This window comes from Heloderma suspectum, chromosome 2 (genome assembly GCF_057233095.1).
Source record: "Heloderma suspectum isolate Gila_16-S chromosome 2, 16-S_ref, whole genome shotgun sequence".
Taxonomy (NCBI): domain Eukaryota; kingdom Metazoa; phylum Chordata; class Lepidosauria; order Squamata; family Helodermatidae; genus Heloderma; species Heloderma suspectum.
The window spans coordinates 46,478,925-46,503,893 of NC_139459.1; the positions used below are offsets into that span (position 1 = coordinate 46,478,925).

Here is a 24,969-nt window from a genome sequence, read left to right on the forward strand (position 1 = left end):
TTCATGCTGCAATGTGGCCAAGACACTGAGATCTATCTGAGGGCCTTCCAGAGTCCCACATTTCATCTTCCAACAGCCCACCCCAGCCTAGGCCAACAACACACAATTGACTTAACCTGGACTGGACTTGGATCACAATTTTGGTCCCATTCTTCTGTCCATGTAGTGAGCATATTGGTTGATACCATATTCAGAATTAGTACACAATGATCTAAGGTCTCCTTTAGCTCAGAATGTTCAGTTGTGTTTAATGCTGGACAATGTTCAAAAGTTTTAAAGGAATTGCCGTGCTTATGAAGGCTGCACAGTATATTAGTGCAAGCTGGAACTTTCTATTTATACAACAGGTGCAAACTAGACAGAAGCAGGATATTAAAACTGAGTTTTCTCCTTGAACTTGATGAGATTTCCTCTATCCCACCCACAGAAGAATTCCAAAAGGATCAGTAATTTCCAATTATGTGCCTTACAGTTTTCTGTCATATGTTCTTCCAGGTGAAGGAATGGGCAGTCAATGAGCAAAAGTATACTGGGCCATCATCCAGAAACCCCTGTATGCACAGCTGTATACTCCATTACATGTACACTCAGTTCCTGGGAGGATTTCTTTAACAATACATTAAAGGCTCAGATGCTTCATAAGGAAATACAAGACCAGGACAGTATGCAGCTCAGGCTCTCCCATCTTCTCCTATTTATTTATTTATTTATTTATTAAATTTCTTAATCGCCCATCTGGCCGGTCACCCCAGTTTTGGGCCTGAAAGATCAAAGGAATGTGTGGGTGCATGGACAGTAAGCTATATGCAAGCACAGTTTGGGACATTAATTGCATAATGTCATTATTGATCACAGGGCACATCTGTTAAGACATCAGCATTTGCTTCCAGTTTCCTGGCTTTGTGGAGCTTGAATAAACAGGAGATAGCCTTAAGTCTGGACTTAAATTGAACAGCTGTTGTTTTTTTTTAAATCACTGAATTATTTTTTTATCAAAAGAGTTTTATGTACTGGGGCAAAGCTCCAGCTTTTATGTTCAAAAGCTGGATTTCTACTTTCGTAACTTAGTTTTGTTGTTGTTTATTGGGCTTGTTCACTTGGAAAGTTGGGATTTGTAAGATCAGAAAATGGGGAGGCCCTGGCCTCCTTGTCCTGTTGCTAAACTCACACAGGTGCTGGACTCACCTGTCTGATTGATTATCAATTATTTACCTCAATATTTTGTCATTGGGACTGAGATGGTTCCTCAGCTGGGGCTGTCCTCATGCTTGTAGAATTGGGCTCCATTGCAAGCTTGTTGTGCTTTTATTCTCCCTTTGGGCTTAGTTGAAATTGCTGCAGATGAAGAGACCTATGAACATATGCAGCTGCCTTAAGGTCCACTCTGGCAGTAACTTTCCGTGGTCTCAAGCAAGTGTTTTCTCAGCCTTACTTACTGGCAATGGATCAGTGGCAGGACACATGCTTTGCATTTAGAAGGTCCCAGGTTCAGTCCCTGGCATCTCCAGGTATGGTTGGGAAAGACCCCTATCCGTAACCGAGGAGATCTGCTGCTAGTCAGGTTAGTAGACACTACTGAGCTGCAGGGCCATTTCGTGGGGAAGGGGTGACTAGGGTGACTACGTTGGGTACCAAATTCTGGGGGCAGCAAATGACGCTGTGAAGGTAGCAGTGCTGACTGAAGCCTGCTGGTGGAGGCAGCAGCACTCTAGGTCCTCCTAGCTGATGGCAGGTGCTGCAACTGCACACGCCTGTGCTGCCAGGAGGACCATGCCTAAAGCGGTGGGACCATCCCTAGCTCTGGGGGGGGGGGGTTGGAACAAGGCATCAACCTGCTGGGCACTCCAGAGATCCATGCTACATGCTCTCCTACTGGAGAGCGCCTGGCACAGCTCTCCAGAATGCCACCCACCTGATACCTAACTCTGCAAACTCTTCAGTGCTAGGCATGGGATTGAGTAGGCTCTCTGGGAAGCCTCACTAGCTGCTTTTCTGTTACAGCAAATTCCATAGCGGAAAAGTGGCCAGCAAGGCTCTCCAGAGATCCTGCCTGGCAATAGCCCAAATGCCTCACTGTGAGGGGTCCTTGGAGGGTGAGGTGGCCTTGGATATTGCCTGTGTCTTCCACTGGTGGAATGAGGATGCTGGATCTGAGCTAGGAATGTTGCAGAAATCCACAACGGAACCAAATGAGTTCGGATTTTCATGAATCTTACCCATGGATTCTGCAGCAGACCGGCTTTCCCCCTGTCAGGCAGATTCTACAGACTCTTGGACTGTTTTTCTGATGTTCCTTAATTTTGTGCAAATTTCTGTAGTAGAAAAATACAATGTGCATGAAAATGCACATTTGGGTGGAATCTGTGCATTTTGGCACGTGCGAATTTGTGCAAGGGCACATTTGCGCAAATTCGGAAACAAAAACAATCCCATTCCATCAATGGGTGGACAACAAAAGGAAAGGCAGCTGACAATCTGCAAAACACAGATGGAATGGATTTTACACAATTAGGGATTACATCCCTAATCCAAGCCATTAAAAATAAACAGTTAACATACTAAAAGCAGCAACATTGTAACCACATAAAAAGCACATTTAAACAAAGCATATTTCTGGAGGCTTGGAGAGCTAGGGCTGGTTGGGAATCATAATTAAATGTATGGAGGTCACTAGGTTGGGAAAGGCTGTTCTAGAGTCTAGACACCACCACTGAGAAGGCCCTGTCTTGAGTACTACCAATTGCACACCTCAGACAATGGTGAGATGTGGAGCAGAGCCTTCCCATATCTTAACAAGTGGGCAGAACCTTGTGGGAACAGGTGGTCCTTCAGATATCCTAGACCCAACCCCCAAAAGGTAACAACAACCAGCACTTTGAATCAGACTCAGAAGCATATTAGGAGCTGATGCAGATTAAATAGCAACAGAGTCGCACATTCCAAAATAATGGTGTCCTCCCAACAGCCTGGCAGCAGCATTCTGAACCAGCTGTAGTTTCCAAACAGTCTTTGAAGGCAGCCCATGTGAAAGGCATTGCAGTAGTCCAATCTGAATGTAACCAAAGAAGGTATGTAGATCAGTTATAAGCTGTAGCAGTGACCTTCACCATTTTCAATTTGAGGATCCACTTTTAACCCCAATTTTAAATAGAGAGTATGCGCTTGTAAGGAACCATTCTCCCTGTTTTAGAAATGCAGTACTTTCTATTCTATATGCCATTGACTGTCTGTGTGCTTTATTCATGTGTAATTGATTGGATCCTGCTCAGCAGATAAAAAACACCCTCCATTTAGTTGCAATGTATGCTATGAATATCTTGCCATGTTTTTAACTTTCAGTAGACTTATTTAGAATCTGAATCATGCTGAAATAAGACACATGGCCCATTATTACACTGGAAAGTGGTATGCATAGATAAAGGTTAGTCTTCCAGGTATCTTCAAGTGGAAATCAATTGTTTCAGAAAGAATATCCCATTGCATAAAATATGCTTTTGAATCCTGATATAAAAACCAGGCATCCTGATTCCAGCTGTCCTGCATTGCAATGCAACAGAGTTCAACATGTTTAAGGCTATTGAAATCAATGGGCTTACTGTTTCCTGTGTGCTGCATTGGGACCCTGGGTTATAGCTTGACCAAGTGTTAATGCACCCTTTTCCATTATGTGAGTCCCGGTGCTGTTCCCAAAAACCATTGAAAAGCTCTCATTGATAAGACCAGATGGACATCTGATAGGTTCAGCACTCCATGCTACAAGCAAGCTCTTCCACAGCCTTCATCAGCTTTGTCTTTATTCTCTGGGGACCCACAGCAGTGCCTGTCCTGGACTTGTCTAAAGACCACAGCAATTATTTCCCACACCAATTGCATAATTATTCTTGTATGAGATGATACTAGCATGGGAAGGAGCCACGTCAGTCATGCAACCCATTCAGTTCCGCCTAATGCCAGAATGGCGTGAGATGCAGCAGCATGGAATTGGCTCATGCTGCTCAAGGAATATATGAACCGGCTCTCAAACTATGTAAACAGCATAATGTGAACATAATGTGAATATACATCGTGACATTCAGATAAATGAGGCTGAGCACTGAAACACTTCAGTTTGATATGCTGACAAAAACAACACTGAGTCTTACACACGCAGTTGTAAACTGATGTTTCTGTCATTGTATATTGAAAATGTCTGTGCGTCAGAGAGAAATGTAACTGTCTAAACAATGTCATGACCTACTTGGGCAGAGTAATACACACTCAAAGTATGCCATCATCTCATATGCACAGTCCAAAATTCAACCCAAATATGTTCTCCAGCTATTAGCTTATTTTTTCATGAATGAGTCATTTCCTAGGAATAAGTCCAAATTGTCTTCTATCTTATTGGCTGCATTACCAAATGTGTAAAAGGAAATAGTCTAGTACTATTTCTAGGAATTGTTTACCTTTGAATTATTCTTCTTTATTCATCCATCAATGTTAACATTGTTGAAGATGTGGACACTTCTAAAGCTTTCAGGTTTTAAAGTATTATAGAGGCTTGTCATTTTCATTTAACATTTGTGGAAAAGTGAAATCTGGAATACATAATGCTGTTATGAACATTTCACAAGAATGGTAAATAAAGTGTAACACTGTTGTTGTTTTCTCTTGAGTGAAAGGGTGACTTATAACAACAGAGAGCAAAAAAAATATGAGACAGTTGGCTAGATAGATTTCACACAATCAAGATTATCCAGTGTCCTCTCTTGGGTCTACCTTCAAAACTGCCTAGAGTGCATGATGAACAAAAATGATAAGCCAATTCATTTTGAATAATACTATACTTCAACCCCTTTAGAGCATGTGATTCCTCTCACCAGAACAATTAACTTTCATGAGTTAAATACTGTAGACAGATTACTATAAACTGTGGATATTCAAACAGTCAGTACTTAGTATTTATATTACACATTTCAAGTGTTCAAAACACTACACAGCAATAAGGACATAAGAAGGGCTGTGCTAGATCAGACCAAATCCATCTAGTCCAACATTCTGTTCACACAGTGACCGAGCAGCTGCCCATGGAAAATCCATAAGCAGGACATTTTTGTGAACCGCCCAGAGAGCTTTGTCTATTAGGTGGTGTAGAAATGAAATAAATAAACAGCAGCCTTCCACCCATGTTCTGCAACAACTGGTGTGCATAGGTATACTGCCTCTGATAATGGAAGTAGCATATAGCCATTAAGACTAGTAGCCATTGATAGCCTAATCCTCCACAAATGTGTCTGACCTCCCTTTAAAGCCACCCAAATGCGTCCCCATCACAACATCTTGTGGAAGTGAATTCCATGGTTTAACTATGTATGCTGTGAAGAAGTACTTTCTTTTATCTGTCCTGAATCTCCCTCCAATCAGCTTCATTGTATGATCCCAGGTTCTAGTATTATGAGAGAGGGAGAAAAACGTCTCCCTATTCACTTTCTCCACACCATGCACAGTTTTCTACACCTCTACCAGGTCTTCCCTTACTTGCCTTTTGCCTAAGCTAAAGAGTCCTAGATGTTGTAACTTTTCCTAACTGGAGGAGTTGCTCCAGCCCCTTGATCATTTTAGAGCACAATCCTATCGAGATAGGCAGCTGCGAACTTGGAGGCAACCGCCTATCCAATGCAGGGCAGAAGAAGCGTGGAGGGGATTGTCCCCTCTGTGCTTCAGTCGCCCTGCATTTATGGCTAGACAGCCGATTTTGGGTGTCTAGCTGTGGGACCTCGGAGCGCGGGAAGCAGCAGCCTGACAACACATAGGATGTGTTGTACAGGCAGCTACGCTCTCCCCACCCCAGAACACCCCCAGGCACGGCTCTTTCCGGCAGCTCTGCACTCCTCTTCTGAGCGCGGAGTGTGGGGCAGTTCCACGCTGCCTACGAGGTAGTGCAAGAAGGGGTGGAGTTCGGTTCTCAGGGAACCGACCTTGGAGTGTGGGCTTCAAGGTTGGTTCCCGGGAACTGACCTATCCTATGGACGTCTGGCCGCTGACTAGCAGCCATAGGATTGTGCCCTTAGTTGCCCTATTCTGCACTTTTCCTAACTGTACAATATCTTTTTTTTTTTAGGTGTGGTGACCAGAACTGTACACAATATTCTAAGTGTGGTTGCACCACAGATTTGTATAAAGGGAGTATGATCTTGCCGGTTTTATTTTCAGTTCTTTTCCTAATTATGCTTAACATGGATTTTGCCTCTTGCACAGCAGCCGTACACAGGGTTGACATTTTCATCGAGCTGTCCACCACAACCACAAGTTCTTTTTCTTGGTCAGTCACTGCTAGCTCAGATCCCATCTCTGAAGGTCTCATTCACAACCTCTCAGCTTCCTCAAGTCAGCAACCTTGGCTTCAAGGGAATGTCCCTGTTCATTACACCGAGCGCACACCCACGATTTCTGTCCAGCTAGCAGATAATCATCCATGTGCAATACACTAAGTGCAATACACTAGATAGGCCCCACACCCCTGCTGGCTTTTGATCTTTATAACTGTTATTTTTATTATGATTGGGTTTGTTTACCTGGAAAACTAAGTAATTTGCTAGGAGAAGGTGAGGAATTTATTTATAGTTATTTATTCATAGTTACTTACTAGGAGAAGGCGAGACAGAGTCGCCTGTCCTGGCCTCCTTGCCCTGTTGCTAATTTCGCACATGTGCTTAACTTGCTTGTGTGCTTTGTCACTGGGGCTGATCATGCTTGGAGAGCAGGGCTCCCTTGAAAGCCTGCCTCCTTATATAGCCCCAGCTAGCTTGCCCCAACTGCTGCTGGAGCAAATCTAATTAGAGGGCCTTGTTTAAAAAGCAAGAGAAGGTGTGAACTACTGGTCTGCATTCACTTCCAGTGGAATGCCCCTGGAAGATAGGGGTGGGCCAACTTCAGGCTTACAGGATCAGCTCCAATGTTTTACTAGAACCTGGAGGTCTACCAACTGGAGCCAGATGCAAAATGGTGGTTCAGGAGTGGAATCAATTATTTACTGTGCCCCATATACTGGAATGCCCTGAATATGCAAGGACAAATCAATTATTAACTGTGCCCCATATACTGGAATGCCCTGAATATGCAAGGACAAATCTACAGCTGAATTGCTACTGATTTGCTAAACACCTGGTCAAAGGCCACCAATTACTACTCCTAGTTTATAGGTGAGGAACACTGAGGCTGAGAAATAAGTGATAAGTACAAGGCTAGCTATGTAAAAAAAAACAAAATTCAAAACCTGTTATAGTTAAACTATTGAGAGCCAGAAACTCTCAATAGTTTAACTATAACAGGTTTCATAGTTTAACTATGACAAGTCTCAATAGTTTAACTATAACAGAGATCAACCAGTAGGTCCTGATCTATCTGCTGCTCAGCCCTGCTGTAAGGGCTGAGCAGCAGATGTGGACCATCATTATTAAGCCATGTGGAAGATGTGGACGTGGTTGCATGTGGTTTGAGGTCTGAGTATTAGAGAATAGTGGCTTGCCCATGGCAGAACTAGGCAGACTTGGAACTACTTTGGTTTTTGCTAGAACCTGAGATCCATGAACCAGAGTCTGCTGGAAATTACATATACTTAGAATTAAAGAATGTTGAATACCAGAACTGAATGGAGCTCACACTTCTATACAAAAATCCATTCCTGGTTACCCCCAGCTTTCTTCATTTCAGCAGTATAATTTTTAGGGTAGTAGTGGTCATTTTGTTGCTACTATTGTTAAACAATTGGGACTCAGAAATCCTTGTTGATCTACTGCAAATCAGCCAGACATTTACCAGTAGATCCAGATTTACCTTTTGTCCACCCCTGGCCTATGGCACCCAGAGGGTTAATTAGTAAACTGAGATTTTAACTAGGGATGTCCTGGCTCACAGCTCAACAGTTACTTCATTTTCTCCTTTACTGTGCGGAAAGCACAAAAAATAATACTGTATTTAAAACTATGAGTAGCGGTGGTTTGATCTTCTGCTGTTCTTTTGCAAGCAACCAGCCTTTTGATTTTTAAGCTGACTTGCTGCTAGAGTAGGTTTTAATTTGGTGGGTGCTGTTGTTGTTATTTTACTGATGTGTTTTAATTGATGGGTTGCATCCAAGATATGCATTCTGTTGACAGAAGGGCACTGTTCATAGTAGATGCCTCGGCTCAATTTTCAGGATCTCTCCCCCACCCTGCACCACAGCTCACCCCATTCTGCAGGGCTCCTGGGTCCTCTATGTAGCATTTTCAATGGGGAGGAGGGAATGGGGAAGTTCGTTTCTGCCAGCCCAGTTGCATGCACCTAAATCTGGATCCAACCCGACATTTTTAATTGATATGTTTTAGTTATAATTCTGTAGTGCCTGTATATTATTGTTAGCCACCTTGACCACTATTTCTAATGGAAAGGCAGGATATAAATTTAATTAATTAATAAATGATCACTAGTGTGCAGCAAAAGCAAGTAATGGGCAGCTAAACTATCATCATAGCATATGTTGCTTGTAATAGGAATATGTTGAAAGCAATATGTGTTGACAACTGTGATGTTTAATCTATGTTAATATCAGATCCTAGTTTAAAACTGAATTATATTTTTCAGTGGGTTCTTCACTATGCTGTACCAGCTTTCAGTGATATTTATTTATTTATTTACAATATCTGTATATCGCTCCATATCTAAAACAGTTTTCAGAGCAGTGAACACAAAAGATAAAACAGGGAGGGAGCAATCCTATGGCTGCTAGACAGAGGCTAGACAGCCATAGCATATGCTGTTTTCCGGGAGCTGACCTCGGAGCCCGCGCTCCGAGGTCAGTTCCCGGAAAACCGACCTCCTCCCACGTCCACTCTGCACTGGAGGCAGCATGGAGAAGCCCTGTCCTCCATACTCGGAAGAGAAGTGCAGAGCTACTGAAAAGGTGCAGGGCTAGAGGCATTCTAAGGAAGTGAGAGTGGAGTTGCATGTACGACACACCTCCTCTCCTGGTCGAGGCTGAAAACAGCTGTCTAGCTGAAAATAGCAGGGCAGGAGAAATGCGGAGGGAACAATCCCCCCATGCATCTCCTGCGTTGCTTCGGATAGGTGGTCACCTCTGAGTTTGCAGGCGGCCGCCTATCTTGATGGGATTATGCCCTAAATGAATAAAAAGATTAAAACACCATATTAAAACTATGCTTTTTAAAAAATGATTTTTAAATTCGATTTTATATATACAATTTTATAGTCCTCTCTCAGTAATATATACTGTGTTGAAGTAAAGAGCATTACGACAAGACCACTGAATAAAGCAATAATTACTGTAATTGGGAATAACTGCAATTAAGTTTTAAAAGCCAGTATAAATTTTTAAGACAAGAGAAAAGAGGCTGCAATCCTGAGAGAGGGAGAAGTAAGGAAGCTAAATTCTACTGAGAAGCCCAAAGTTGTTTTTTTTTAATGGCAGATCTTCATTTAAAGTAGCATATGTTTACATCTTGGCTTTCCCCCTTGTACTGCTCTTTCACCCATGCACTCTTCTATTTCAGTTTTCTTCCGAGTCTTTAAAATTAATCACAATGTTTCCTAATCACAGTAGTAATTTATAATTCAGTGTTCTTGTACTAATGCTCCTTACTTAATTTGACACAAACATTTATTTCTTTGCATGCCACTGTTCTTCCAAACAGCTTGTTCAACTTTTTGAACTAGGTTAAACTGAAAGATATTCCCAAGGCCACCCAAAGAACCATATAGCCAAGCATGAATTTCCTTGGTTATCAAACCCATCACTTTGCCTTCTATGCCTCACTGGGTCCTATGAGGAAACAGATTCTACACACAGATCTCTTGTACCAGGTATGCAGCAGCATCCACAGAGTCCATCCAGCAATGGTGAATACATGCAGGAAACTCTGTCACCCCATGAGACAGCCAGCAGCACTGTATATCTGTGGGTGCAGGAACATTTTGCTTTTCCGGGGTTATTTTGATAATTAGGACACTAGTCTCCATTCCTAATATTAGACCGCTAATATGGTCTAATCATATGGCCGCTAGACAGTGGCTAGACAGCCATAGGATTGGTGGGTTCTTGGAGAACCACCTCCCCACCCTCGCCACCCCGTAGGCAGCACAGATTGTCCCCGGGCTCCATTCTCATAAGAGCAGTGCAAAGCGGGGCAAAAGGGGGCATTCCCAGGGGTGGGGAGGGGCAGGGAGTGTGGAAGTGCCAGTACGACGCTTTCTATGCATCATCCGGCCTCCCCACCCCACGCTCCCAAGTCCAGCAACAAGACAGCTGAAATTGGCCATCTAGCTGCAAATGCAGGGCGGCTGGAGTGCAGAGGAGAAGATCCCCTCTGTGCTGTTGTTCATTGGAGAGGCGGTTGCTTCCAAGTTTGGAGGCGGCCACTTATCCTGATAGGATTGCGCCCAAAGTCACTGATAACTTTTGGAAATAGAAGTAGTAGCAGCAGCAGCAGTAGCAGTACTAGAAGAAGAAGTAGTAATAAGCAGCAGCAGCAGCAGCAGCAACAGGATTTTGCAATACTTTCTAAAAGCTTTTATTGTTTGACTCTGGAAGACCTCCTTAAGTAGGTAGCTCCATATTCTTTTACATCCCAGATAGTGCCTGGAGTTGGGCTTCTTCATATCTCCTTAATACATTGAAGAATGGGGAATGATCTCACTGAGACTATTTCCAAGCGATATTTTTAGTACTGGTGTGCAAACCTTTTGAAGGCTCAGGCACTGTACCTCCTCCAAGAAGTCTAAACTAGTTTCCAATCATTGTTCTTTTTCCAGTTCAGTCCTTCAGTTTCAGCCGAACAATTTGGATAAGTCTGGCAAACTATACATTGTTTCATTATTTGGATCTGAGAGGGTTTTTTTTTGTAGTACTTTGTGATATCCTGTATTATCTGCCTATTCATAATTAATAATACATTTATAGGTCCCGCTCAGAATTTTATTTTTTCTGATTAATCCCTGGAAAGTTTTAGGAATAAAAACAAAATAATCTGCAATCAATACATTACAATAAAGTTAATATCTCCAATTATTGGAATTGGAAAATTATGTCAAATTAGTGGCCAAAGCTGAAACAATACTAAGTTGCTATACTATAGTGATGCAAATGTCCCTAGACTTATTTAAACGTTGCCCAAAAGTTCATTTTGCTTGACATCCTGAGATTTGCGCGAGCTAACTCTGTCTGAATTTCCTCTTTATAAGTGTATGTCAGTGGTTTAGATTGTGTGAAGGATACCAGTAAATTATTTATTTTGGCAGTGAACTTTGTTCACGTACTATCATAACAAAACATCCATATGCTGTCATAAAATTAAAGTAAGAAAGTTAGGCTGACATCCTATGCAAATATAGCTGGGAGTAAGCCCCATTGAACTCATCAGGGCTCACATCTGAGTAAATAGACGCAGGATTGGGCTGTATGATAGCGTAAGATTTCATTTTGGGTGCAAAGTTCATGGCCCTTATTTTTGCAGAGCAAAACCTAAAAACCAGTGCCATTTCCAAGTATTAGGGTCGTGTGTGTGTGTGTGTGTGTGTGGTTAGACAAGATGCCCTCAATGTCTGTTGACCTGCTGCCGCCCATTCCCTCAGCTGCTGGCCCATTTCCACAGTTGCCTAGAGCAGTGGTGGGCAACATGCTGCCTAACCATGGGGTTCCCATCCTTTTTTGTGGCCCCTGCTGCCCCAAATTGCCACTGCTGTGCCACTGAATTGCTACCAATTTTCAACAGCATGTGGTGGCATCAAGAAAAAAGCTGTATCTCTGCTTTGAAACAAGGCATGCACAGAAGGTAACTTTGTTTTAATGTGAATCATGCTCCCTTGGGACTTCCAAGAGCACAACTGTATATTAAAGCGAGGTATGTGCTTCCTGTGCACCTTGTTTTAAAGCAAAAATGTGGTGGTGGGGTTGTCACCACCAAATGTGGTGGCATGGGGGTAGGGATGCAGCCCCCAGTAGGTTCCAGGTGGGTTCCTTGCTCCTGTCAGTCACTTGTCCCTTCTCACTAGGCTAGAGGGAGAAAGCAGGCAAACAAGCACCAATGGCAAAAGGAGCAGAGCAGTAGGACAAGGGGGCTCTGCTGACCAGCTATGGGCCCACTGCTGACACTGGCCCTGCTGAAACTAGTTTATAGGAAAACTTAGATTCCTCCACAGGATGGCTGGAAACAGCAATATATCTTGTAGTTTGAGGAGTGTGTGTGTGTGTGTGTGTGTGTGTTTACCTCACTAATCCCTATCACTCCTTTTATTGGTAAAGTTGTCAGGGATGAGTCCCAGCCCTTTCAGTTGTCTGACAGCTCTGATTCTGAGTCAGAGTTAGAACTGCTAGATCAAAGCCTGGGAGAGGGACCCAGATTGGGTCCCTGCCCCCTCCCTCCACTGTGGGAACTCAAGTCTCTGAGGAGGAGGAAGAGGGGTGTGACTTGAGAGACTCCAGGGTGCGTCGCAAAGCAAAGCGGGAAGTTAGGGTCAGGGCTCAGATGCTCAATCCAGGAGAGCCACTCTTGGAAACCAATGTAGGAGGGAGCCACCCTAAGGGAGGGGCATCACTGCAAAGCAAGCTTGGCCACAAGGTTCATATCCCAAGTGCCATCAATTTCTCTACCTTCTGGTTTGTCTCCTCTGCTTAGAGAATGTTGATTAGTTGTTTAGGGCCTGGAACAGTCTGAGAGCTTCCTTGAATCTGCATTTGTAGAGAGGGTAGTCTCTAGAAAAATAAAGTCGTATTAGCTTAATGCTTTGTCTATTGTGGTGTTGATTGCGAAGAGGAAGGATGATCCATTTCTGACAAAAGTGGTATATGGGTGGTATTCCCTCTACCAGTGGGAGACGGGCAGCCATCCTGGCAGTGTGTGTGTGTGTGTGTGTGTGCGCGCGTGCACGCACATGATCTGTCACCCTTCTGGATCTACCACCTGAGGTGAGGAATTCTTTCACCTCATGGGAGGGCTGGCCCTGCTCCAAAGCATCCTCTTCCACTTTTTAAACCCTGTTCAGCCCTCTGGTTTACTGGGGAGTTAAGGGCAACAAAATAGGCTGGGATATGATTGGAACACAAATGTTGGAAGACTCAATGGCTGTTTTCACACATAACACTAAGCCAGGAATCCTGGTTTAATAAACCACAATATGAAAGATCAGCGTGCTAGTGCATACAGCCCATTTGCTTCTGCTTTGCTCCTCCCTTTCCATAAGTGGGTAAACAAACCAGGTAGGGTTTAGCTTTATGTTAATCTGAATATGAGATTATGGTTTATTGAGCCCAAACAAGCCAGGCTTATAAACCAGCTTTAAACCAGGTTCTGTTGTTAGTTTACAAATCTGGCTTATTTGTGCACAATAAACCTTAATCTTGGGTTTGGGTGAAATGTTATCCCCTTCCTGGTTTGTTTACCCATTTATGCAAAGAAGGAGCAAATGGGTTGCACGCATAGGCATTCTGCTTGTTCACTTTGTATATTACTGAAATACAAACTGAGAACTACCTAGGCCAGTACATATAAAACTAAGTCAAAATTTGTCACCATTTACACTCAGTTGGTTTAACCATGTGTGGCTTTATGAGCCAGTGTGGTGTAGTGGCAAAAGTGTTGGACTAGGAGCTGGGAGATCCGGGTTCTAGTCCCCACTCGGCCATGGAAGCTCACTGGGTGACTTTGGGCCAGTCACAGACTCTCAGCCCAACCCACCTCACAGGGTTGTTGTTGTGAGGATAAAATGGAGAGGAAGAGGATAATGTAAGCCGCCTTGGGTTCCTTGCAAGAGGAAAAAAGGCAGGGTATAAATGCAATAAATAAATAAATAAACAAACAAACTATATATATATATATATATATATATATATATAAAGGTAAAGGTGTCCCCAACCAGTCGTGTCCGACTCTAGGGCGTGGTGCTCATCCCCGTTTCTAAGCCGAAGAGCCAGCGCTGTCCGAAGACGCTTCCGTGGTCATGTGGCCGGCATGACTGAACACCGAGGTGCACGGAACACTGTTACCTTTCCCGCCGAGGCGGTGCCTATTTGTTGTTGTTCAGTCGTTCAGTCGTGTCCGACTCTTCGTGACCCCATGGACCATAGCACGCCAGGCCTTCCTGTCCTGCGCTGTCTCCCGGAGCGTGCTCAAGTTCATATTCATTGCATCCGTGATGCTATCTAGCCATCTCATCCTCTGCCGGCCCCTTCTCCTTTTGCCTTCAGTCTTTCCCAGCATCAGGGTCTTTTCCAGGGAGTTTTCTCTTCGCATTAGGTGGCCAAAATATTGGAGCTTCAGCTTCATTATCTGTCCTTCCAATGAGCAGTCAGGGTTGATTTCCTTTAGGATGGACTGATTTGACCTCCTTGCAGTCCAGGGGACTCGTAAGAGTCTTCTCCAGCACCACAGTTCAAAAGCATCAATTCTTCGGCGCTCAGCCTTCCTTATAGTCCAGCTCTCACAGCCATACATTACTACTGGGAAAACCATAGCTTTGATTAGACGGACCTTTGTCGGCAAGGTGATGTCTCTGCTTCTTACTATTCTGTCTAGGTTGGCCATAGCTTTCCTCCCAAGGAGCAAGCGTCTCTTAATTTCATGGCTACAGTCACCGTCTGCGGTGATCTTGGAGCCCAAGAAAGTAAAATCTGTCACTGCTTCCATTTCTTCCCCTTCTATATGCCAGGAAGTGATAGGGCCAGATGACATTATCTTAGTTTTTTTAATGTTGAGTTTCAAACCAGCTTTTGCACTCTCCTCTTTTACCCTCAACAAGAGGCTCTTGAGATCCTCTTCGCTTTCTGCCATTAGGGTGGTATCGTCTGCATATCGGAGGTTGTTGATAATTCTCCCGGCAATCTTAATTCCGACCTCTGATTCATCCAACCCGGCATTTCTCATGATGTACTCTGCATATAAGTTAAATAAGCAGGGTGACAATATGCAGCCTTGTCGTACTCCTTTCCCAATTTTGAACCAATCGGTTGTTCCATGTCTGGTTCTTACTGTTGCTTCTTGACCCTCGTACAGGTTTCTCAGGAGACAGGTAAGGTGGTCTGGTACTCCCATCACTTTAAGAATTTGCCACAGTTTGTTGTGATCCACACAATCAAAGGCTTTAGCGTAGTCAATGAAGCAGAAATAGACGTTTTTCTGGAATTCTCTTGCTTTCTCCATGATGCAGCGAATGTTGGCGATTTGATCTCTAGTTCCTCTGCCTCTTCGACACCCAGCTTGTACTTCCGGTAGTTCTCGGTTCGCATACTGCTGAAGCCTAGCTTGTAGGATTTTGAGCATCACCTTGCTGGCATGTGAAATGAGCGCAATTGTGCGGTAGTTTGAACACTCTTTGGCGTTGCCCTTCTTTGGAATTGGAATGTAAACTGACCTTTTCCAGTCTTGTGGCCACTGTTGAGTGTTCCAGATTTGTTGGCATATTGAATGCAGCACTTTAACAGCATCATCTTTTAGGATTTTAAATAGCTTGGCTGGAATACTGTCATCTCCGCTAGCTTTGTTGTTACTAATGCTTCCTAAGGCCCACTTGACTTCACTCTCGAGGATGTCCGGCTCAAGTTCAGTGACCGCACTATCATGGCTATCAGGGACATTCAGATCTTTCCTGTATAGTTCTTCTGTGTATTCTTGCCACCTCTTCTTAATCTCATCTGCTTCTGTTAGGTCCCTGCCTTCTTTGTCCTTTATCATGCCCGTCTTTGCACAAAACGTTCCCTTGAGATCTCCGATTTTCTTGAAGAGATCTCTAGTCTTTCCCATTCTGTTGTTTTCCTCGATTTCTTTGCATTGTTCATTTAAGAAGGCCTTCTTGTCTCTCCTTGCTATTCTCTGGAACTCTGCATTCAGTTGGATATATCTTCCCCTTTCTCCTTTGCTTTTCGCTTCCCTTCTTTCGTGAGCTGTTTGTAAAGCCTCATCAGACAGCCACTTTGCTTTCTTGCATTTCTTTTTCTTTGGGACGGATTTCGTTGCTGCCTCCTGAACAATGTTACGAACCTCCGTCCATAGTTCCTCAGGCACTCTGTCTATCAGGTCTAATCCCTGAAATCTATTCCTCACCTCCACTGTATATTCATCAGGGATATGATTTAGGTCATACCTGAAAGGTTTAGTGGTTTTCCCGACGTTCTTCAATTTAAGCCGAAGGTGCCTATTTATCTACTTGCAATTTCTTGCTTTCAAACTGCTAGGTTGGCAGGAGCTAGGACTGAAGATGGGAGCTCACTCCGTCACGCGGCACTCGGGTCTCGAACTGCTGTCCTGCCGACCTTCCGGTCTGCAGTTCAGCATCTTAACCACTAAGCCACCGCGGCCCCATATATATATTCTGAATATATATATATTCAGGTACTAACAGGTTAACATCAACATCAGACTATACTATAGAGAAACAATAAAGAGTCTTATGGCACCTTAAAGACTAACACATTTATTGTGGCCTAAAAATTCATGGACTCCATGTAAACTTATGCCACAATACATTTGTTCATCTTTAAGATGCCACAAGATACTTCATTGGTTTTGCTGCAGCAGATTAACATAGCTATCCATCTGGAAATTGTACAAGTTAATTACAGAAGTCACATGTATGCAGGTGGAATACGTAGTTCTAAGCAGCACAATTTGTGTAATTTATAAATTCAGTTGTTGTTAATAGCTCAGTTTGAATCTTACTCTGGGCAGGAATAACTTGTGGGTTAGGGCCATGTGGTGATGCTATGGCAGGTCTGTGGGAGGTACTCATGGGCTGCCTATTGAAAATAATGGCTGGCATGCTACAGTTTGTGAACAACCAAATGCCAGCCAGGGAGGGGGGTCAATCCAATCTTGTGATGATCCCTTCCAATGCATGCCTCTCTATCTCTACAGGAAAGGATTCTGTTCATAGTTGTTATGTGTCTTATAGTAGCACATAGTAGTCAAATATTCTTGTTTGGATCATGGCATGAAGTCAACAGATAAACTGTAGACGCTATTACTATGGGGTATTTAAAAGTTCCTTGCTGTTTGACTATTTCACATAATATTGCTAAAGTGGATAGGAATTTAATTTCCTGCTCACAGATCCTTTCTGCAAAATATATGTGAATTTTTCAGTCTAATGTAGCATTTGCCTCTCATTCATTCATTCATTCATTCATTCATACATATTCTCTCTCTCTCTCTCTCACACACACACACACACACACACACGTGTTCCTTCATGGGTATTCCACTTTCAGGGAAAAGCAATATGTCAGAAATGGCTCTGAGAGGACCCAGGATATTTAATTTCTGTTTTGCAACTTCATAATTCTCTGTAAATAAGCGGTGCAGTTAAATTTAATCATATTGGAAAGCATTTGCTAAATTTTACAGCACATCCCATTGCACCAATGTTTGCCACAGAAAAACTTTAAACTGAATCCTATGGGGAAGGGAGAGGTAAAGTTGGGGGTAACAATGGATGAAAGCTCATGCACTGCAATGGAGAGAACAGCACTAACAGCACCCAATAATAGTCTTCACAAACATGTAGGAAGAAAGCCAGACCATGAAGCACATCATCTTCGATGTCTATATACTAATGCCCAGAGTATGGGAAACAAACAGAACGAACTTGAACTCTTAATACAAGAGGGAAATTATGACTTGATAGGTATAACTGAGACTTGGTGGGATGACTCTCATGACTGGAATACAGCAATTGAAGGATATAACTTGTTCAAAAAGAACAGGAGCAACAGAAAGGGAGGTGGGGTTGCACTGTATGTGAAAAATACATATCTCTGCACAGAAATACAGGAGGAGGAGTTTGGTAGCCCCATCGAGAGCATCTGGGTTAAAATAAATGGAACAAAGAATAAAAGGAACCTGATGGTCAGTCAGCTGGCCACCCTATCAAGGAGAAGACGAGGATGAAACTTTTGAAAAGCAAATAGCTGAAAAAGCAATGTTTCAAGGAAGCATGATGTAGTAGTAATGGGGGACTTCAATTTCCCCAATATTTGTTGGGAGACAAATTCTGCAAAACATGGCCCCTCCAGGAAATTCCTGACTTGTGTGGCGGATAACTTCCTCCTACAGAAAGTGGAGGAAGAAAATAGAGGATTGGCTATCCTTGACTTGATCCTAACCAGCAGAGATGACTTAGTGGGTCAAGTAGCAGTTACAGGAACTCTGGGGGAAAGCGACCATGTTATACTTGAGTTCACGGTTCTAAAGGAAGCAAAAGCCAAGTGTAGCCAAATGCGTACACTGGATTTTAGGAAAGCCGATTTTAATAAACTCAGAACAATGATAAGTAAGGTCCCATGGCAAGCGACTCTAATGAGAAAAGGAGTCCAAGATGGGTGGGAGTTTTTAAAGAAGGAAATTCTCAAGGCACAATTACAAACAATTCCAACAAGAAAAATAGGTGGAAAACAACAGAAGAAGCTAACGTGTTTTCACAACAAGCTTAGAGATGACCTGAAAACAAAAAAGTACACATATAGGAAGTGGAAAGAAGGCCAAGTAACAAAGGAATAGTACAGGCAGGTAGCACAGAATTGCAGGGATGGCATCAGGAAGGCTAAAGCTGAGAACAAGCTGAGGTTAGCGAGGGATGCTAAAAGCAACAAAAAAGCTTTCTTCAGCTATGTGCATAGTAAAAGATAGAGGAACAAAATGGTGGTTCAGCTATTAAATAAGGATGGCAAAATGATAACAGATGACAAAGAAAAGGCAGAAGTGCTCAATTCCTACTTTGGCTCAGTCGTCTTTCAAAAGAGGGTCTATGAGCCCCCTGGCAAAGGCAAAGTACAGGCTGAAGGAGCAGGATTGCAGCTTGAGATTAATAGGCATATGGTCAAGGAACACCTAATTACTTTGAATGAGTTCAAATCTCCAGGGACAGATGAACTGCATCCTAGAGCAATAAAGGAACTGGCAGAAGAACTCTCAGAACCAGTGTCTATTATCTTTGAGAAATCATGGAGAATGGGTGAAGTGCCTGATGACTGGAGGAGGGCTAATGTTGTCCCTATCTTCAAAAAGGGTAAAAAGGAGGAACCTGGGAACTACAGACCAGTCAGTCTGACATCAATCCCTGGGAAAATTCTGGAGCATTTAAAGCAATTCATCTGTAAGCACCTTGAAAACAATGCAGTGATTACTTGAAGCCAACACGGATTTGTCAAAAACAAATCCTGCCAGACTAATCTGATCTCATTTTTGGATCAAGTACCTCCTTTGTGGACTGTGGGAATGCTGTAGACATCATATACCTCGACTTCAGCAAAGCTTTCGACAAAGAACCCCATGATATCCTGATGAGCAAACTAGCGGGCTAGATGAAACAACCATCAGGTGGATCCACATTTGGGTACAGAATCAGACTCAAAGAGTGCTTATCAATGGGATCTTCTCAAACTGCGGAGCAGTAACGAGTGGGGTACCACAGGGCTCAGTCCTGGGCCCAGTGCTCTTCAACATTTTTATTAATGACTTGGAGGAGGAGGAGGTGCAGGGAATGCTGATCAGATTTGCAGATGACACAAAATTGGGCAGGATAGCTAATAACTTGGAAGACAGAAACAAAATTCAAAGTGATCTTCATAGACTGGAGCGCTGGGCAGAAAACAACAGAATGAAATTTAATAGGGATAAATGCCAAGTTCTGCACCTAGGAAAAACCAACCAAATGCACATTTACAAGGTAGGTGATACATGGCTCAACAACGCTACAAGTGAGAAGGATCTTGGAATTGTTGTCGATCACAAGCTGAATATGAGCCAACAATGTGATGTGGCTGCAAAAAAGGCCAATGCTATTTTGGGCTGCATTAATAGAAGCATAGCTTCCAAATCCCAGGAAGTACTAGTTCCCCTCTACTCAGCACTGGTTAGGCCTCATCTGGAGTACTGTGTCCAGTTCTGGGCACTGCACTTTAAGAAGGATGCAGACAAGCTGGAGAGGGTTCAGAGGAGAGCAACAAAGATGATCAGGGGACTGGAAACAAGGCCCTATGAAGAGAGACTGAAAGAACTGGGCATGTTTAGCCTTGAGAAGAGAAGACTGAGGGGAGATATGATAGCACTCTTCAGGTACTTGAAAGGTTGTCACAGAGAGGAAGGCCAGGATCGCTTCTCGATCATCCCAGAGTGCAGGACACGGAATAATGGGCTCAAGTTACAGGAGGCCAGATTCCATCTGAACATCAGGAAAAACTTCCTGACTCTTAGAGCAATACGACAATGGAACCAATGACCTAGGGAGATAGTGGGCTCTCCCACTCTGGAGGCATTCATGAGGCTGGACAGCCATCTGTTGGGGATGCTCTGACTTGGATTCCTGACTTGATGGCCTTGTAGGCCCCTTCCAACCCTACTATTCTATGATTCTATGAAAACTGAAGCTAGTCAAAGTAGCTAGTCAAAGTAAAATGTTCAACAGGATATATTTTCTGATGTTTTACACTAATCTAAGTTCCAAGGGTTTCTTTAATTCTTATTGGTCCAGTTCTAATTAATAACTTACAGCACAATCCTAATGTATGTCTACTCAAAAGTAAGTCCTATGGGTATTCAATGGGGCTTATTCCTGGGAAAGTGTGCATAGGTTTACAGCCACACTGTAAACACTGTATAATTATTTAGAACACAAATTACCATAGCATATATGGATAGTTTTCATAAATTTCTCAAATTCCCTTTCCCAACAAATATTTTCAACTGCTTTACATTAATATTGCTGCTCGTGCTCATAGACAATGCTCTCTGAGTTGAACAAAAGCAAAAACAAGGATGGGAAAAGAAGCCTTGCAAAAGAATTTGGAGAGGGAGGAGGAATAGTTTGACCCATGCTTTGAACAGTGATATTTGTAAAGACATTTTATTTATTTAAAGTTTTCAGGAAACAATGCAGCTCATGCGCAAACATTAAACACACTACTACAGCCTCTAGGTGGTCTTCAGGGCAGTTCCATTTACATCCTCTAGAACTGTCTGAAAGTTCAGGAGAGAGACAGTACTTTTGTGTCTGGTTTTCTTCCCTCTTCAGTTATCAGGTTTCCTGACTTCCAAATATGACAGAGAAAGTAAAAATAGGGGGAGCAGCATTGTATGTAGCTGTTGTACTATGCACTCTAGCACTGCAGCCTATTGGGAAAGGCGAGATGCCTTCTCTTCCTCTCTCTACTAGAGACCCTAGCTGGAACTCTTTGATCTTACCTATTGCAAGTGGGAAAAGACTCAAGTACAAACACCATTCCCTATTTACTCCCCCCCCCAAGTCTAGGGGTGCTTCCAGATGTGGCTTTTATTGGACAATCACACTGCCTCATTCACAGAATTTTACAGTTTGGTCCAGACGTCAATTTGTAGTGCTCCTGTGTTTTCCCACTGTTTCATCCATCTTTTTTCTTATCAGAAAAAAAAAAAAATCTGTTGAGGAAGAAAAGACAGAATAGCTGCACAATGCCTTTTGACAGTTAGTGCAATGAGCCCTCCATCTGGAAGCACCCTAGATCTTTATTGGACACGTGTACAGGTGGACTGTCAACATGTGAGTTCAAATAGTTAAAAGATTCATAGTACTAGAACTAAGAGGCCCCAGAAGATGGTCAGGTGATGCCCACTACACATGTGAGATTAATTTTAAAAACCTGGAATTTATTAATTAAAATATTTATCTCTCTCCCTTCCACTGCATTTGCAATGTTAAAGGTGGCTTACAACAATTTAAAAAACAATAACATGCGATAGAAATTAAACAATAAAAAACAGCAGTAAAAACAGAGACAGTGCAGCAGGGAAACCCAATCTAAATAAACTAGGGCAGCCACAAAGAATCCTCATCTTGGTAGGTCAAATGCCTGTCAGAATAAAAATAGTTTAGGCAGGTGGCAAAAAGCAATGACAGAAAGCACCATATGAATCTCTGGAGGTAAGGAGTTCCACAATGTAGGCATGCAGTGGTGCCAAGGTGCGTCAGCACTTTTTTATTAGCAGGAATGCTGACATCATCCACCACACCCTTCAGAATTCCCCACTCCCTCTGAGTTTAGCTGCATTCCTCACAGTAGTTGGGAGAAAATTAATTTTCACAACAACAATATATTGTTCTCCCTTGTAATGCAAAGTATTTTGGGGTGTCTTGGTCTTGAATAGGCAATTAAGGCCTATTAGCTTTACAAAAGACCTGGTGGAGATGAAAACTAATAGAACTGGTTTGTTGATATGGATCAACACAGCTGCTTGAATTTTTGGAATCTCCTTGGGAGAGTGGCTATGAGGACCCTCGTGATGCACTACAACATTTACCACAACACCATGGGACACCAGAGAAGGCCCTCTCCCCATCCCAACCAGCTTTGCCTTTGAGATTGGCTCAAAAGAGCCTCCACATTAAATCATACAGAGCAAATAGGCTGCTATGGGAGGAGATGGTATCCTAGGCCCAAGCCATTTAGGGCTTGAAGGGAAATGCATGGTGTACAGAAAATACTGCAGTTGCTGTAAGATCAGCATAATATTTTACTGGGTGAGCACCCAATAGCATCTTGACTGCCACATTCTGGATTAACTCAAGTTTCTGGAGACTCTTCAACTAAGCCCATGTAGAACACATTGCAAAAATCCAATCTGAAAGTCAGTAAGGTCTGTATGTTACCATGGCCAGGGCAGATCTCCCCAATAATGGGTGCAGTTGACACACCAGCCCAGTGGAGGCTGGTGGCTCCAGTTTCGGAGGGGCAGTGATTCCATTCTGGGTTTTAGTTAGAACCAGCCGAAGCTCTAAAGGTGCTGTCCAAGGTCCTAAACCCTACCTCCCCAAATGTATTCAGCACCTTGGATAGCACCATTAGAGTTCTGGCTGGTTCTAACTAAAACCCAGAATGGAATCACTTCCCCTCTGAAACTGGAGCCACCAGCCTCCACTACACCAGCCAAAGCTGGGCAAAAGCACCCTGGCCCCAGCCACTATCTGGACATCCAAAACTGGTTCATCCTGGGACACCCTGAAGAAACTTCTCCTGCACTGGGAAAGTAATTCACATAAGAACAGAATATAGATCTTGCTTTGCTCTGATCTCCAAAATATAGCAAGTGTGTTACGTATAAACTGTGGAGCTTTTCCTCCAACTGTAAAGCTTGGGCAATTACATCATGACATTTTACATCCATTACTTGATCTAACAACTAGATGATGTATCTTTTGGGTGTGCACATGTTTTCAAGTTACACAGTGTTTGAATATCAACACTTCTTCATACAGTGCATAGCTAAACTATGGAATTCACTCCCACAGGATGTAGTGATGGCCACTAATTTGGAGAAAAAGAAATGCAAGAAAGCCAAGTGGCTGTCTGATGAGGTTTTACAAGTAGCTGAAGAAAGAAGGGAAGCGAAATGCAAGGGAGAAAGGGGAAGATATATCCAACTGAATGCAGAGTTCCAGAGAATAGCAAGGAGAGACAAGAAGGCCTTCTTAAATGAACAATGCAAAGAAATCGAGGAAAACAACAGAATGGGAAAGACTAGAGATCTCTTCAAGAAAATCGGAGATCTCAAAGGAACGTTTTGTGCAAAGACGGGCATGATAAAGGACAAAGAAGGCAGGGACCTAACAGAAGCAGATGAGATTAAGAAGAGGTGGCAAGAATACACAGAAGAACTATACAGGAAAGATCTGAATGTCCCTGATAGCCATGATAGTGCGGCCACTGAACTTGAGCTGGACATCCTCGAGAGTGAAGTCAAGTGGGCCTTAGGAAGCATTACTAACAACAGAGTTAGCGGATATGACAGTATTCCAGCTGAGCTATTTAAAATCCTAAAAGATGATGCTGTTAAAGTGCAGCATTCAATATGCCAACAAATTTGGAACACTCAACAATGGCTGCAAGACTGGAAAAGGTCAGTTTACATTCCAATTCCAAAGAAGGACAACGCCAAAGAGTGTTCAAACTACCGTACAACTGCGCTCATTTCACATGCCAGCAAGGTGATGCTCAAAATCCTACAAGCTAGGCTTCAGCAGTATGCGAACCGAGAACTACCGGAAGTACAAGCTGGGTTTCGAAGAGGCAGAGGAACTAGAGATCAAATCGCCAACGTTCGCTGCATCATGGAGAAAGCAAGAGAATTCCAGAAAAACGTCTATTTCTGCTTCATTGACTACACTAAAGCCTTTGATTGTGTGGATCACAACAAACTGTGGCAAATTCTTAAAGTGATGGGAGTACCAGACCACCTTACCTGTCTCCTGAGAAACCTGTATGAGGGTCAAGAAGCAACAGTAAGAACCAGACATGGAACAACCGAGTGGTTCAAAATTGGGAAAGCAGTGCAACAAGGCTGCATATTGTCACCCTGCTTATTTAACTTATACGCAGAGTACATCATGAGAAACGCCAGGTTGGATGAATCACAGGTTGGAATTAAGATTGCCGGAAGAATTATCAACAACCTCCGATATGCAGACGATACCACCCTAATGGCAGAAAGCGAAGAGGATCTAAAGAGCCTCTTGTTGAGGGTGAAAGTGGAGAGTGCAAAAGCTGGTTTGAAGCTCAACATTAACAAAACGAAGATCATGGCATCTGGCCCCATCACTTCCTGGCATATAGAAGGGGAAGAAATGGAAGCAGTGACAGATTTTACTTTCTTGGGCTCCAAGATCACCGCAGACGGTGACTGTAGCCGTGAAATTAAAAGACGCTTGCTCCTTGGGAGGAAAGCTATGGCAAACCTAGACAGCATAGTAAGAAGCAGATACATCACCTTGCCAACAAAGGTCCGTCTAATCAAAGCTATGGTTTTCCCAGTAGTAATGTATGGCTGTGAGAGCTGGACTATAAGGAAGGCTGAGCACCAAAGAATTGATGCTTTCGAACTGCGGTGCTGGAGAAGGCTCTTACGAGTCCCCTGGACTGCAAGGAGGTCAAATCAGTCAATCCTAAAGGAAATCAACCCTGAGTGCTCATTGGAAGGACAG

At 43.1% G+C, this 24,969-nt stretch overlaps 1 long non-coding RNA gene across 1 annotated transcript in view; it reads right to left on the reverse strand.

Annotated features, from left to right (window-relative positions):
* Nucleotides 1–225: 225 nt before the first annotated feature.
* Nucleotides 226–24,969, reverse strand: part of LOC146352171 (uncharacterized) — a 28,593-nt gene continuing 3,849 nt past the window's right edge. The window contains exons 2-3 of the long non-coding RNA XR_014787621.1: nucleotides 4,446–4,577; nucleotides 226–3,049 (exon numbers count right to left, since the gene is read on the reverse strand). This is a non-coding gene — a long non-coding RNA (uncharacterized LOC146352171). The remainder of the gene's footprint in view (nucleotides 3,050–4,445; nucleotides 4,578–24,969) is intronic.